General features: G+C 36.8%; 1 pseudogene across 1 annotated transcript; it reads left to right on the top strand.

The window, feature by feature from the left end:
* The first annotated feature begins 317 nt into the window (after positions 1-317).
* Positions 318-1,142, top strand: LOC149248723 (putative carbohydrate esterase At4g34215 pseudogene; annotated as a pseudogene). The gene is made up of 2 exons (XR_016265054.1): positions 318-412; positions 550-1,142. The product of XR_016265054.1 is annotated as a putative carbohydrate esterase At4g34215 pseudogene (transcript).
* The last annotated feature ends 15,769 nt before the right edge of the window (positions 1,143-16,911 follow it).

The raw sequence follows: 16,911 nt of genomic DNA, 5'->3' as shown, positions 1-16,911 counted from the left end.
TTAGGAACATTTTAAGAGCTCTATAGTGTATTATGATCCAAATTCATGGACAGAAATGGAGTGGATTTATGTCACAGATCAGAAATAGAGACATCAAGCATTATCCATAGCAGTTCAAAACTGAAACACCAGCCCAGTTTAGTTGACACATCTTACAATATGCTAGGATTTGCACTGATTTCAACTTCGAAATTGCAGTTTCGCTATGACAAAGATGTAATCTCATCTATTCATAAATACCATTTTTGGGATTTTAAATATCTTTGAATCCATCTGGATGATCAGAAATACAAACCTAACAGCGGATCACTCAGATCTATAATTTGCCGGATTCGGACAAATTTGAGGGCATTAATCAACTCAGGCAATTCTTACGGTTTACGGACTTCCTACCCAGAATTTGCAGCGACAGGTATGCTGACAGAGTGGATAATGTTAGCCCAATGGATGGGGTTCCGGCTCAGCCCATTGTTGACCCAAATGCCCTTGACTGTTAGCTCGCTGTCAAAAAAAAAAAAATTCTGAATCTCTGTGCGTGATATGTGACAGGATGTAATGTTGATCGTATCTGGCTCTATATATAATGCCTAAGAACAGTTACTACTGTTAAGGCAGTGAAAATGGATATCTTCGTTCTCTCAGGACAGAGCAACATGTCGGGCAGGGGAGGAGTTCATGGTTCTCATTGGGATCATTTCCTTCCTCCAGAATGCAAAGCACACCCTTCAATTCTCAGGCTCAACTCACATCTTCATTGGGAGCAAGCTCATGTTCCTTTGCATGCCGATATAGATAAACACAAAGTGTGTGGAGTAGGTCCTGGAATGATATTTGCAAACACTATACTGAAGCATTATAAAGATCCCGAAAAAGCTCGTATTGGTTTAGTTCCCTGTGCCATTGGAGGTACCGCGATCAAAGAATGGGAAAAGGGCAGCACACTCTACAAGAATATGATAACTAGAACCAAGGCAGCTCTCAATCATGGAGGCGTTCTGAGAGCATTTCTGTGGTATCAAGGCGAAAGTGATACAGAATCTGAGAAGAATGCTAATAGTTATAAGCATAATCTCGAGAGACTTATCCATGATTTCCGCTCTGATCTGCAACATCCCGATCTCCTTTTCATCCAGGAGCTTTGAGAAGTTTCCATCATGTGGAGGGCAACACTTCAAGAACACTGCCAAGAACACCACATGAGTGACACCCAAAATGAGGGATTGTAAATGCCCCCAACACACTCCTCAATCCTGATGTCTTCCTGGTCAAACTAGGAGCATTTCGTACCAGTTTCCCTGCTCTGAAAAAAGGGGGAAACCAAGCAATGGGTTCCCCCATTCTTGGGAGCAGCAGTTCCTCTACTTTGTAGCTTCAAACTAGAGATATAGTCTTCATGAAACCAAAATTCAGGCAATTTGGTGTTGGCTAAACTTGCATTCATAGGATAATTTTCCAGACAACAGCAAGTGATCAAAGCATCGACCAGTTGTTTGTAGGCGGCTCCCTCTCCCCTGTTACTACCCTTGTCGACAACGACATAGATGCGGTAAGAAACGACTACCCGCTTGAAGATTTTAGAAGTCGAAGCCAGGGATCTACCAAGCATGAGAATATTTCACTGGATTGTAATCAGCATTACTGTTAATTTGCTGGAAGTTCAGAGTTATTTCATCAAACGTAGAAAATCCAAATTAAAAAATGCTTTCCGTTACTAAAGGAAGAAGATCGATCTCTAGTGAGAGTATGTTTTGGTGAGAGTTTTGATGGGGTTTATTCTTATTCTTTTGACAAAATTTCTTTCGTGAGGAAGACAATCGATTCGAATGAGTGATGCATGGAGGCAGGCCTGAAACGCCCTGTTTTTCTTTGAAGTAGTGAAGAGGAAAAAAAAAAAAGAGGCTATTTCGATAGCATTGATAGGACGATGAGAAATTGAACACAAACAGCCACCATAATCCCTATGCTCCGTTTTCATATATGCAACTGATAGTTCCTGCTTTTGCGTGATTATCTATTCTAGACAAATCTGCTTAGCAGTATTTCCAAAAACTGCGCTGTGTTGCGATGGAAAATTGACTGTTGCCAGATCAGCATGCCACGCAGAAGGTGATCAGGATGAAGTGCCCAAATATGAAACGCCATGGCAGAGGCAGGCAAAGGACTTAGAGATTCACAGCACATACGGTTATCCAGTGCTGGACACGATAGCAAAACAAGGCAAACTGTGGTTTCAAGCAGCAGACAAGCAGTAGTTGAGACTGATAGATCTCCGTCGCCTGCCAATAACTTGGGTTCAGTTGCATTATGGAACACCGGAGCTCAGCGAAGTTGTCCGATAAACTCTGGAGATTCCAAACACTCAGTTTCTGGTAGTAATCTGCCCAGTTCTAGGAATTATGAAGCTGTAGTAAAGGGCATTGAATCAATTTCCTTTGATATGGACAGGAGGCAGTAGGGTGTGGTGTTTATGGCAGGTTTTGCAAACCACTATTCATGTTTAAGCATTTGCAAATCCAGGAGCCTGTATTTAAATTTTAGAGGCCCTACACACGTATTTAAATGATGGTTTGTACTAAAGCATTTGCTGTTTAGGAGGCAGGAGTTTATTGGCCCTGTGATAAATAGAATATTATGAGGTGAATCTCGTTTTCGTCCGGAAGATAGCTTGCCATTTAGTGGTTTAATCACAATTACGTGGGATAGGGGGTCAGGCTTTGATTGTAGAAGCCACAGACTTCAGAGTAGACACCAAAGTGCACACTTCATTTGAAGGGTGCCTTAAGCTCTATGGCTTTGCCTTTTGATCAACTATATCATGGAAGTTTGGTAAATATTTTCATGCCTTTCTTTAGACACTGAAAGTCATTATTCATATTTAAGCTGTTATCCAAAATTGAAGCTTTTGCATCAGGTTACAGGATATTTAACTTTGCCTCTTCTCTGATTTTAGTATTTAGGTCGAAAAATTTGCAAGGGACAGATTTGTAGAAAATAAGCTTGTTTTGTGATAAGGCTGGTTGTATTGCTGTTGAATGCTTTTGTTATAAAACTCGATCATTTATAAATTGTAGCTTTGGACATCATATAAAAAAAAAAAAAGGCATAATTTTCATATTTAACATTCAAGTTTTAATCAATATGAGATCAGACTTGCTAAATGACTTATCTCAAATAGAATTTTCTCAACAGTCTAATTTCTGAATAACTTAGCCCAAATAGTCCCTCTGCTGGATGAAGTACTCCATGAGCAGTTAGTCTTTTTGCTGAGTAAGTTATCCCAAGTATTCTCCTTGCTCAATAAAATATTCCATTTCACAATTTGCTTTTTGTTGAATAAATTATCTCGCCAGTCTCTTCGCTTCCTCTTTGTAGAATAAATTATCTCGACCGTCTTTTTGCTAACAAATCCCCTCAAGTAGTCTCATGGCTAGGTTAATTATACCATGAGCAGTTCAGTCTCTTTGCTGAATAACTTATCCCAAGTAGTATCTTTGCTTATTAAGTACTCCATTTTCAACTGTCTCTTTGCTGCATAAATTATTTCGAGAGTCTCTTTCTCAAAGTTTCCATTTCTCAACGGTCTCTTAGCCTGCATAAATTATCTCGAGAGTCTCTTTGCTACATAAATTCTCTCAATTATCTCAGGAGCATCTTTGCTGAATAAATTATGCCAAATAGATATCTTTTTCTCAATTTTCTCAAAGGGTCTTTTTAGCTATTAAATTATCTCTTAGCAGAATAAATTATCCCAAAGAGAACTGACTTTTAGCTGAATAAATTATTCCAAAGAGATAACTTTTCCCCAAAGAGAGAACTGACTATTCATTATTCCAAAGAGAACCTTTTCCCAAGGGATAACTTTTCCCCAAAGAGATAACTGACGCTTTGCTGAAAAGTTTATATACATTTATATTGTATTAGTTCATGATTGAATAATATAATCATGATTCAAGTTGGTGTGTAAAGAAAAAACATGTCTTCTCCTATTTTCTATCACAAGATGGATGACACAAGGGCCTAAATTTTTTTTTAAGGTTAATGATCAAACCAAATCTTTTCCAAATTTACAATCCACTTATGATATACTTCAATACACTTATGATATAATTCAAAAAAGAGTAACGATATTTGATATAATGAGGGTTTAGCATATAATAATTTATAAAATAGGAATTATAGTCTTTTCAATATAATTTATCTCTATGTTACAAATGTGACATCGTATTACTATAATTTGTTTATGGAAGTTAACTTCTATCTAACTTAATCAATTAAACTAAGATTTTGTAATCCTGAGTAAAATATTCTTGATTTTTCCTTTCTACCATAGAATATTTGAAACATATCCCTTGACATCTATGCTAGAAGGTGTCAACACTTAAAATTGTATTTTCTTATAAAAACTTTTCAGTTTTGTTTAATTAAGACTTTTTGAATTTTGGTATATTGTTTCTATTGTTGGGTGATTATATTATAAATTTTTTATAAATTCTCAAGATTTAACAAGTCTTTTGTGTGTTATGGTCATTTTGGTTTTCTTCTCTATGATATATATATATATATATATATATATATATATATATATATATATATATATGTATATATATGTATATATATGTATATATATGTATATATATATGTATATATATATATGTATATATATGTATATATATGTATATATATATATCTATATATATATCTATATATATACATATATATGTATACATATATATACATATACATATACATATACATATACATATACATATACATATACATATACATATACATCTATATATATATATATATATATATATATATGCTAGATAATGTTGCAGGCACATTACAAGGTTTTGAGCAATGCGTGAAAAAAACAAAAAAAAAAAAAAAAAACCTTGAATACAATTTTGGTGCAGCTTTTGTGTTTCTTTTCGGAATTTTGTAATAAATTTTAGTTGAAATGGTGAGTTGTTATTAAAAACGAAACATGGTGAAAGAAACGAAGAAGACCGGATGAGGAGAGGTGGAGATATCAATATATCTCTAGATATTTTGCAATTGCATTCATGTAAGTGTATTCAAGTACTCATGCAACCATATATTGAACTTTAGGTCTAGATAATGTTAAAAAATAGGAAAAGAGATTTTAGCGTGTCCATATAATTACTTTTGAAGTGCTTGTCTTTCAATATGTAGTGCAGAATCCCTAATGTGGTCAACGAAATTTTTATTTAGCCCAAATTGTATTTAAAGGAAGCTTCCATGAAGGTTGTTAAATGTTTATTTAAAGTTTATATGAAAGTTGTTGAAAATGATGGCTTGGAAGTATTTGCCAAAGTTATAGAAATTTAAGAAATATATTTGTTAGTTTAAATGCTTATTTAATGAAAGTTTACATGAACATTGTTGAACGAGAGTTGGAAGTTTATGAGCAAAAATTATGGAAGTTTATGAGCAAAAGTTATGTTTATGAAATATTTTGTTGGTATGTACTGAGTAGTATGTTTAACTTTATTGAATGAGGATAAATAAAGTGATACATGGTTATGGTTCTGAGTTCCAAATGTGGAATAAATACACCATGAACAAAAGGAAATACTGCAGATTTGGTTGTTCAAGGGATCTTCGTTTAACAATAGAAGCTCCTGATGACACAGCCCTGCATTTATGCCAGGTAAACTTACTGATCTGACTGAATTCTCTGACCACCCATTCTATCTGAAGTTCTGTTAAGTAGGTTACATTCCTAATATATTCAATTTCTGATTAGAAATATCTTATATATATTGGGTAAGGAATGCAGCTTTATTCTAGTTTGCTCTCTTCTTCTGGCATGCTGTTTCAAAATTTAAACTTCTATTGAGATGCACATTGGTCTAGATATCTCTTTTATCTTTGAGGATTCAATTATGGATGAATTCTGATTTTTTAAATGATTGGTGCAAGCCTTGTATTACATATCATTAGATTCAGTAGGATTAAATGAAGATAGGCCCCAGATAGCCTCACTCGCTTACCCTAGCGAAAGGAAGTAGGGTAGCTGGGTTTGAAGGGATGAAGGTTTGGACTACTCATTCATTGCAAGTGATGATTACGTTCTATGTAGTTAACATCTTATTTTATCTCTAGATAGTGTGTACCATTAGGTATCCACTAGAAAGGAGTGGTATGCATTTATTTTAAAGTGCTAATGGTAGTTGTACAACATTGGACTTTCAGAACATGGATCATGAAGGTAAATCAAGTCTCTAAGAAGGTGTAGTAGGCATTGTTAGGTCCCCCTAGCAAGCAGTGGCATATGTTTATTTTCAAAGTACTGATTGTAGTTCCCAACAAAAATTGAAGATTTAGAACATGGTAAACAAAGGTGGATTACGTCATAGGTGAAATATCAAACAATAATTAACACAATTATTATTGACCATTACAAATATTGAAGTCCAAGCTTAAGGTGGGTAGTTCCTCCTATGAAAAAGGCATAGACATCCCCTATGAATTTGAGTTAATACAAAATTATTGCTATCTTAATTGCATGATTGAATGAATAAAACTAGAGAGATTTCTCCTAAATTAGTCAATTTGTAAATTGAAGGAAGGTGGGTGTTATTAATTGTTGCTTTAATTAGTTGGGATTTTGATTATGATGATTTTGTTGGAAAAGTTTATGTATGACGCTTCCTTTAACTATTAATTTTAATAATATCTATAATGTATGTTTTTGCAATGTTCCCCAGATATAGTCCTTCAGTTATAACGGAATTCGTGTTATAGATACCTTGGGAAAATTTTAACCTGCCCACCAGAAGGTTGGCAAGAGTTTTAGGAAGGGTTCCTAAGATTATGTGTCGCCGTTTCTCCTTTATGTTCTAAGGACTTTGGGACAAAGTCCATTGTTAAGATGGGGAGTATGTAGTGCCCACTCTAGCTTCCTAACCCTGATATGACATTATCTTAGACACTCTATTCTTCGAGGACCTCAGATTGAAGATCTGGACCCATGACACTATTATTAGCGATTGAGATATTCATGGTTGTGATGTTTATGAATGCTATCCATTGATATTATGGTAGCATGAATGGTTATGTATCTCTATCAGTATTCTGATGATTGCAATATTAATAGTTAAGTGGTCTCTATTTGAAATTATGATGAGGGTAGTAAAGAATATGTATGCGCTCTACTAAAGGCATAATGAGGATAAATTTTATGGATAGGTATATTTCTACGATGTTACGATGTTGATAGCTTAATTAATATGTATGTTTCCATTGATGATTATTGATGATAGCCATAAGGGATGTGTCCCCTATGTTACCTACTTCCTTTAGTTCAGACTTACAATGGACAATGATGAGAATGACCAGGAATTGTTAATGATGCTATTATGATAATTGACTAACATTGAGAAACTGTGTTACTGATGATTATTGAGTATGGCAGGGAACCATCAGAGGCACTCGCATGACATGTCGATGACACCTGGTTTGATGAAAATTTATATTACTTTATCTGTGAAAGTCTAAGTCGATCTTGGAATCTGCCATATATGTTTAACTATATTCTGATGATATATTAATGGTTGTAGGCACAGATTAGTTGCTTGACCGAATGACTCACATATGGGTGATGGGGTTGTACAAGTGGATGGAACTACATGGGAGGGGTAGGATAGAGTCTCTGATCTCACCCACTAGCACTCCCGTCGTGACTTGGGCTGGAAGGGTTGAAACACCTTCGCCTTGAACATCACGATGCCATGAGGGCAGGTTCCAAAGTTGGTTCGCTCATGAGGACTTTACCGGGGGGCGCGCATCAAGGCAGATTCCTTGATCCCCGACACCATTAGTCTCACTATAGCAGGCAACATAAGAGATGACAATGGTCTATGACGTTGCACTATACTTTCCCCTCGTAATCACTGGATGCTTGAAGGGCAAGTGGTGTGGCACCCTTGGAACTTCAGGGGAATTTCTTGAAGGGAACGACCAACTTGGCACCCTTGGCATCACAAATAAACTATTAGGTGTGGCACCCTTGGAACTTCTAGGGAAGTTCTTGAAGGGCACAACCAAGCTGGCACCCCTGACATCACAAATAAACTATTAGGTGTGGCACCCTTGGAACTTCTAGGGAAGTTCTTGAAGGGCACAACCAAACTGGCACCCTTGACATCACAAATAAGCTATTAGGTGTGGCACCCTTGGAACTTCTAGGGAAGTTCTTGAAGGGCACAACCAAACTTGGCATCCTTGGAATCATTAAAAATAAATAATAATAAATAAATATAAGCAAGGAATGAAAACTAGGTAAATTTACATCAAGGGTAAATGACGATTAGAAACGAATGTAATTAAATCAAAAATAAAACTTGGAATAAGGAGGATCATAGGAAGAATTAAAATAAAGTACCTTAAAAACTCTACCCGTCCCATTTTGGAAAATACTAGGAAGATTATGTGGTTTAATTAGGAAAAAGGGGAAAGACAAACATAATAGTAAGGATAAAGATTAATCCTAAACTAATTTAAACCTAATTAAAAAAAGGCGAAGGTGAATTAAAATGAGAATAATAAATTAAACTTAGAAAAATGTAGAGAAGCTCCATGTGTCAACAACCAACATAAGAATATCCATTTAGGAGATAACCTGAGTTAAATTAGGGAGTAGATTGGGGATAAAATCTTGACTCATTAATTGACTTCAAGTAATGAACACAAATTAAGGAATAAAAGGGGGGAATAAAGAGACAACTAGGAGAAGAAATAGGAATCTTGTTGAGGTGAGGAAAATATTAGTTTTAAATAAAAATTTAAGTAAATAATTTTGGGAGACCTTGATGTGAGAATGACACATGGGTGGGTGAATAATCAAGTTATCGAATTATAACAAAATAATTAATTATGCATGACATGACAAGTGTCACCCATGAGGACTCCTATAAAAGAAGGGGCAAGCCATGGGAAAAAGGACTTTTGGGGAACCCTATTGTTGGATGGATGAGATGCTGTGAGAGCAGTGATTACGAAGCTATAGTGAGTTTGGTGAGGTAGAGGATTTAGAGAGGGGACTCTTGAGCCAAGGTGTGCTCTCCTCTACCAGCTAGTGCTTGTCTCCATTGTACAACCCCATTGCAGCTCGGGGGTCTGCGGGGAAGAAGAGTACCCAAGGAGTAGGTTGGGAGGTTAACCGGTGAGTCTTCACATTCGGATCAAGTGCGTCATCATTCACTCGCAGAGGTGACCAGCTACCAGGGAATACCAGCAACAATAGAGCAAGCGTAGTCTCGCCTTCTAGTGAACGGTACATATGTATTTCATTACTATTGATCTTAGTTAAAGGTATGAAAATGTTAGGGTATGTTTCCTGAATTGAGTGGCAGGAATGTGTGTGCTAAATAAATTTGAATTTCAATGCGTTTCCTTTCTGGTTGCCATTGTTGTTTTTAAAAAAAAATAAAAAATGTGTACATAGTCTGAACATGTTAACTATATTCTGATGATATATTAATGGTTACAGGCACAGATTAGTTTCTTGACCGAATGACTCACATATGGGTGATGAGGTTGTACAAGTGGATGGAACTACATGGGAGGGGTGGGACAGAGTCCCTGATCTCACCCACTAGCACTCCCGCCATGACTTGGGCTGGAAGGGTTGAAACACCTTCGCCTTGAAGATCACGATGCCATGAGGGCAGGTTCCAAATTTGGTTCGCTCATGAGGACTTTACCGGGGGGCGCGCATCAAGGCGGATTCCTTGATCGACTTAGACTTTCACAGATAAAGTAATATAAATTTTCATCAAACCAGGTGTCATCGACATGTCATATGCGAGTGCCTCTGATGGTTCCCTGCCATACTCAATAATCATCAGTAACACAGTTTCTCAATGTTAGTCAATTATCATAATAGCATCATTAACAATTCCTGGTCATTCTCATCATTGTCCATTGTAAGTCTGAACTAAAGGAAGTAGGTAACATAGGGGACACATCCCTTATGGCTATCATCAATAATCATCAATGGAAACATACATATTAATTAAGCTATCAACATCGTAACATCGTAGAAATATACCTATCCATAAAATTTATACTCATTATGCCTTTAGTAGAGCACATACATATTCTTTACTACCCTCATCATAATTTCAAATAGAGACCACTTAACTATTAATATTGCAATCATCAGAATACTAATAGAGATACATAACCATTCATGCTACCATAATATCAATGGATAGCATTCATAAACATCACAACCATGAATATCTCAATCGCTAATAATAGTGTCATGGGTCCAGATCTTCAATCTGAGGTCCTCGAAGAATAAAGTGTCTAAGATAATGTCGTATCAGGGTTAGGAAGCTAGAGTGGGCACTACTCATTTGACTAAATATAATGTTTATCCATTTTTATAATATTCTCCTTCAACTGATTCTAGAACAACCGAAAGCAATGTTTTTCATAAGCTAATTCGTGGCACCTATCGTCCCTTATGTAGAAGTGATACTTCTTCAATATAACCCTGTTTCCTTTGCTACTATCTAGCCCATGCCGATATGTGATATGGACCATTATGTTAACCTAATATGAGTGATAATATTTGGTTTGAATCTCATTTTGTGTTCAAAGAGTGTAGTTCTCTATAAAATACACCATTGATAATATAATACTAATGAGAAACATATATTTACAAAATTGAACATGCTCATTCTACCATAGATCCAATTAGACATGATGCACATATTGTTAGGCATCTTCATGGAATTTATTGATGAAGTCACATACTTTCACCTTGAAGAAAAATAATAAATACATATGTAAATACATTGTTAGAAATAAAAAATTACTACAATGTTAAAATGATAGCATCAAACTACAATGTGAAAGAAAATATTCACTATTTATGTACTCATTACTAACTTGGAAAGTGATCAAATGTATCTTTTTAGAGCATTACCTCCGCTAACATTGTATGTGACATATCTAAAGCTTTGTAAGTTAACCTACTTCCTCCCCAATTCATAATCATCACTCATGTGGATGCACTTTCTTATTAATGCAATTCCACCATAGTTGAATCATGTCCCCGGTAAGTAATGTTTTTGATAAATGCACAACTGTCTAGCATTATACATAGGATGTTGTGAGTAAATTCTCTAGATGATGTCGCTACAATATAACCGAGAATTCCTATGCAAGGATGTTATGTAATACAAAAAATATATGTATTTATGTGTTGTAATAGTAACAATATTCATTGTGGTATGGACAATAACATTTGTTACATGTTGTGTTTATTCTAACATAACAAGGCTCTCATTTATAGAATGATCATTAGCCTAAATTAAGTGAAAAGTATTCATTTATGTATTTTTCATGTAATTTTTTACATTTCATGCTAAGGAAGTGTTTAATGGGGGTTCATGGTTTATAGAACTCCATTTTATTAAATAATTTTGGCTAGAAGGTCAATTGTTCTCATGCCAACAAAATTTGCTCCATTCCCTTAACTACTCCAATTAACTTCATATTAGAATGAGGCAACCTACCAATGAAGGTCCAAAAATTTGTCTGGAAACATGTTATGAGGTTATATCATCTAATAGAATACTTTGAAAGGGTTTTGATGTTAATTTAATGATATGGGATGTGTTTTTTTAGAAAATCACATTTTCTTATGATGTTGTTAACAATTTATTGCGACAAGGCACAATAGGCTAAATTATCATCTTGGAATTGAGTTATTTTACCATATTTTTAAAGATCATATAAAAGGTATATAATGATGTGATTATTTTATTTTGTATTTTAAGTATTTTAATACCTAGAATTATTCTAACAACAATTAAAATCTTGTATTTTAGCAAACACAAAAAATGGACATTCGGCTACATCGAACTTTAATTCAAAGTGTTATTTGATAATTTTATAGGATTGGTAACTAATATCTTGTTTAGGTGGATTAACTTCAAGCAATGATAAATTACTTTCATACATATAAAGAAATTTTGGAGTTCTTCACCAAATAATAGTTGATCTGGTTAGGGGTGATGGAAATGTATTTGAGCACTCTTGACCTCTCTGTTGTGAAGGTACATTCTTATAAGTGGATTGAATGTACTCAAGGGTAGTTTCCAAAATATTTTATTGTTGAACAAGATGTTGCACCACAAGGATTTATTTATCAAGGAGTTGTGCACCACCCCACTATCTAATTTCATCCATATTACAATTATCTCCATGCAAATCCATTATTTTTTTTAATCCAAAATAATTTGTTCTAATAGGACATCATTGGAGGTTCATCTATTGTGCTAGATGTTGAATTCTCCTTTTATAAAAAAAATTGGTTTTCCATACACACCTTAGCCTTCTCTTACTTCAATGATCTTTTTTATGATATTTTTTTCCCTTGATGACTTCATTTTTTCACTACAATGGTTCTTGATGTTTAAATAGATTGCAAATTCTAGGAGACAAAAATTATCTTCCTATCACAAATAAAGATATAAATCCTCCTCCAATTACAAAAATTATTCTCCAATTATACAAGAAGACAAAGATTGTCTTCCAAACATACAAAAATAAACATAAATTGTTTTTCAATTTCACAACAATATAAAAGTTTCCTTCCAATTACACTCAAAATTGTTTTCTAATTTCTCAACAAGACAATAATTTCCTTCAAATAACTTAAATTTCCTTCTAATACATAAAATATGTCTTCTAGGTACACAATAAGGCAAAAAATTGATTCCCAAAAATGCAATTGGAAAAAAATATTCTTTCCAATTACATAAAGACTTATACCAAGTGTTTACATAATTGATTCTCTTTTGTGCTTGTTTTCTATATTTTCATTTGCATGTCAAGTGATTGGAAAGCATGTACACTAGAGAAAATTACTAGTGGAAAAAATGATGCACACACTCTTAGGAATGTGCACATGTTCTTTGGGATGTGCATACATTCCTAATACAATCATCCATAATCATAAATACCCTACCTACATTCCTCCATCACCTTCTCACATTTGATGGACCATGGCAGGACTACACAAGCATTTGGGACCATTCACACATTTTGGAACACGTGCACTTTTGTGACATTACTTGTCTTTGTTATTTCCCATGTTTGCTTCTTCTTACCTTTCTCTCTCCCTCTTTGTCCCACCTCCATTTCTATCTCTATATCCCTTCCTCTCTCTCTCTCTCTCTCTCTCTCTCTCTCTCTCTCTTATTCAATTTATATATTATTTATCCCCTCCTCTACCTCTTTATCTCTCTCTCACCGGCACTCCCTCATTATCTCTCTCCCTAATATCTCTCTCTCTCTAACTTATTATGTCTTTCTCCACCTACTCCCCCCCTCCGCCCGCCCTTTGTATCTCCCTCACTCTTTCGCTCTCTCCTCCCTCCTTGTCTCCCCTCTCCTCACTCCCTCTCCCCTCTCCACCTAACTCTCTTTATCTCTCCCCTAGCACACTCTCTCTCCTCTTCCCTTTCCATACCACTCTTCTTCCCTCCCTATCCCCCCATCCATATCCATGTCCATATCCCTCCCTTTCTCATTCTCTCTCTCCCCCTCACTCTTTATATCTCTCTTCTCTCTCTCTCTCTCTCTCTCTCTCTCTCTCTCTCTCTCTGTCACATTATCTCTCTCCCTCTCAACCTCATCACTTTGTCTCCCTCTCTCTACCTCCACCCCCATCTCCCTATACCCATATTCTCCCACCCCCTCTCTCTGTCCATATCTGTGTGTCCCTCTCTTCCTCTCAATCTCTATATATCTTCCCATTCTTTCCTCCATATCTACATGTCCCTCTCTCCCTCCCTCTCCCTCTCACTCTCTATCTCTAGCTCCACGCTCTCTCCCCCTAACTGATTTTCTCTCTCCCTCTCTCTCTCTCTCTCTCTCTCTCTCTTCATCTTCCCCTCTCTTAATATTTCTCTCTCTTCCCCTATAAATATTCCTCTCTTTTTCCCTCTCAATATTCCTCTCTTATATGTCCTCTCCCTTCAACACCCCCCCTCTCCTTCTTTCTCACTTTCTTTCTCCACCTCTGTCTCTCTTACCTCCATTTCCCTCTTTATCTTTCTCTTCTTCCCACTCTCCCCACCCCCCTCTCCCTATATATCCCTCTATCTCGCACCTTCAACTCCATCTCTATCTCCCTCCCCTCCTTCTCTCTCCTCCCTCCTCTCCTTCTCTTTATTTCTCCCCCAACCTACTTCTCTATCTATTTCCACACACACACATATATCTAGATCTATCTCTCTCTCTCCTCCTTCCATTTATGTATCTATCTCCCTGATCCAAATTTAAACAGGAACGCAAAAAATTACAGATATAACCATCAATACAGAGATGTGGCAGAAATAACACTTGCTTTGATTAATATCGAATAATGAGATATGATTACAAATAGTATGGAAATGAGACTAGCTCGGCGATATGTGGTGACTACATGCCTTTGAACTACGTTACACTGAGGTTCAAGGGCCTTTTTATTATTGAACAATAAGAGCAAACCATAAAAAACCAAAACCCTAGCCCAAGGAGATGTAACACCAAGAGTTTATGGGCCCTGTTGGGGTTAGTTAGACAACCAACTTCCTGAGGTCGTGACTTGGTCATATTATCTCCGTTTGACACACATGATACCCCATTGGAAATATCTCTCTGAGGACTACGAACAAAAAGAAAATTTTATTACACAATCACTAGCGGTAGATTGCCAAAAAAAACGTCATTTAGGGCCTCAAAACAGCTCCGAAAGTTTAGGAACCAAAAAACTACTAAAAATAGTAAACTATGCTACAATTAAGGAAACTGAAAAACTGAAAGGAACAATGGTGGTGGCCCAAGTGGAATTGGCGGGTGGCCACCAATATCCACCTGGATCATTCCTCCCCCCTTAGGAAGTAATGGTTCCCATTGCGTTGAGTTCCTCCATGAGATGAGGAAACTTCTGCTGAACTTGGTCCATGATGAGCCACTTACCCTGGTGAAGGAGTTGGCCTTCTTTGACAACCCAATACAGTTAGATCTTCTACTGGCAAGTGTGCTTGATCTACGTGTCCATGATCTGATTAGCTATAGCTTGTCCCATGCAATCTGGATTTAACTCTATTGGTGTGACATGTTTTTCAATGTTGGATGTGTCTAGTAATGGTGGAAAGTATGGCTGAAGGCGATCCACAATAAAAACTGGGTGCAGTCTAAGGAATGGGGGAATGATGAGCTGAAAAGCATTATCTCCCACAACCTTGGTGATGGTGCATGGCCCATATTGGATTGGGTGAATCTTGCAGTGGGGCCCAACGAGGCGCTACTTCTGCAAATGTAGCCAAACTTTGTCGTCCACCTGGAAATTTTGTGGAACCCAATGCTGATCATGCCGCTGCTTGTACTTGGCATTGGTTTTTTTCTAATATGTCATGGACCTCTTGTGGATGTGTTGAATATGCTTAATGAAGCTATTTGCCTTGTCGACTTCGAGCTAGACATGAGCCAAATCTCCTTGAGTCACTGCAACTAGTGTGGCCACATCAATGGGACATAGTGGCTAGAATCCCAAGCCCACCTGAAAAGGGATGTGGCCAATCGAGGTGTGGAGAGCTCGGTTGTAGCTATGCTGGGCATAGGGGAGGCTCTCATCCCATGTGTGTGGATTATTTGATTTGTACATGCACAAAATTTGTACAATCATCATGTTGACGACCTTTATCTAGCCATCAGTTTGGGGATGGAATGTTGTGGACTTAGTGAGCTTGGTGTCCAACATCGACCAAAGACTGGACCAAAATGTACTGAGGAATATTCTATCCCGATATGAGATGATAGAATATGGGATCCCAAAGTGTATCCACACTCGTTCAAAGAAAACTTTAGCAGTGGCTTCTTCTGTGATACTCTTCTTGTAGGCTGCCATAATGGCCATCTTCGAGAATTAGTCAACAACCAAAAAAACATAGTCATTGCCATGCTTAGTAGAAGGAAGGCCTTACATGTAATCCATGGAGATGGATTCCCAAGATCGACTAGGGGTAGGAAGCAGAGTATAGAGACCTTGCTTCTTAATGGTCGGTTTAGCAATGGCACAAGCAGTGCAGGATATGATGTACTTCCCAACATCCCGTTGAAGATTCGGCCAATAGAAATACTTCTACAGTACTGCCACTATTTTCTCAACCCTGAAATGCCAAATGACCCGACTGTAGTGTGCTTCCCAAATCATCTTCGCAAGCTCACTTAAAGGAACACAAAGGTGTCCCATATGGCATAACATCGCATCCTAGAGGTGAAAACCTAGAACATTCTGATCCCCCAAGAGCATATGGTATGTGTGGCCAAATCTTGGGTCACTTTTGTAGAGAAGTGGCCAATCATAAGTCTCATGCTCACAAGAGTTGAGCATGGTAGTTAACACCATGATCGATGGTCAGCTGAGGTAGTCTACAACATTATTTGTGCTACCCGTCTTGTACTTGATATTCAAATGGCATTGTTGCAAGTATGTGGACCATTTTTGATGGCGATCATTCTACAACTTCCCTTGCATCTGTATGAATTACAGTGGTGGGTGGTCTATGTGGATGACTATTCCTTTCCCCAAAATGTAATGCTTCCATTGTCAGTAGGCCTGCACAATGGAATACATCTCTTTATAATAAGTTGGATACTTTTGAACTGTGTCTGAAAGTGTCTCACTATGATATGCCACTGGATGCCCCTATTGAGTAAGGATTGCCCCAATCGCATAGTCAAAGGCATCTGTTTCAATCTCAAATGGTTGTTGCGAGTCTGGCAATGTGAGCACTGGTGCAGAGCAGAGGCGATGTTTCAACTCTGCGAATGTCTTTTGTTGAGTTTCAGACCAAAATAATTTTTCTTTCACTCCTC

This window comes from Pinus tabuliformis, chromosome 7, assembly GCF_031772625.1.
Source record: "Pinus tabuliformis cultivar Carrire ecotype Pingquan chromosome 7, CPIR1, whole genome shotgun sequence".
In the NCBI taxonomy this organism is placed as follows: Eukaryota; Viridiplantae; Streptophyta; class Pinopsida; order Pinales; family Pinaceae; genus Pinus; species Pinus tabuliformis.
Note: the sequence above shows the minus strand (reverse complement) of the source record. Positions and strands in the feature narration are given on the sequence as shown.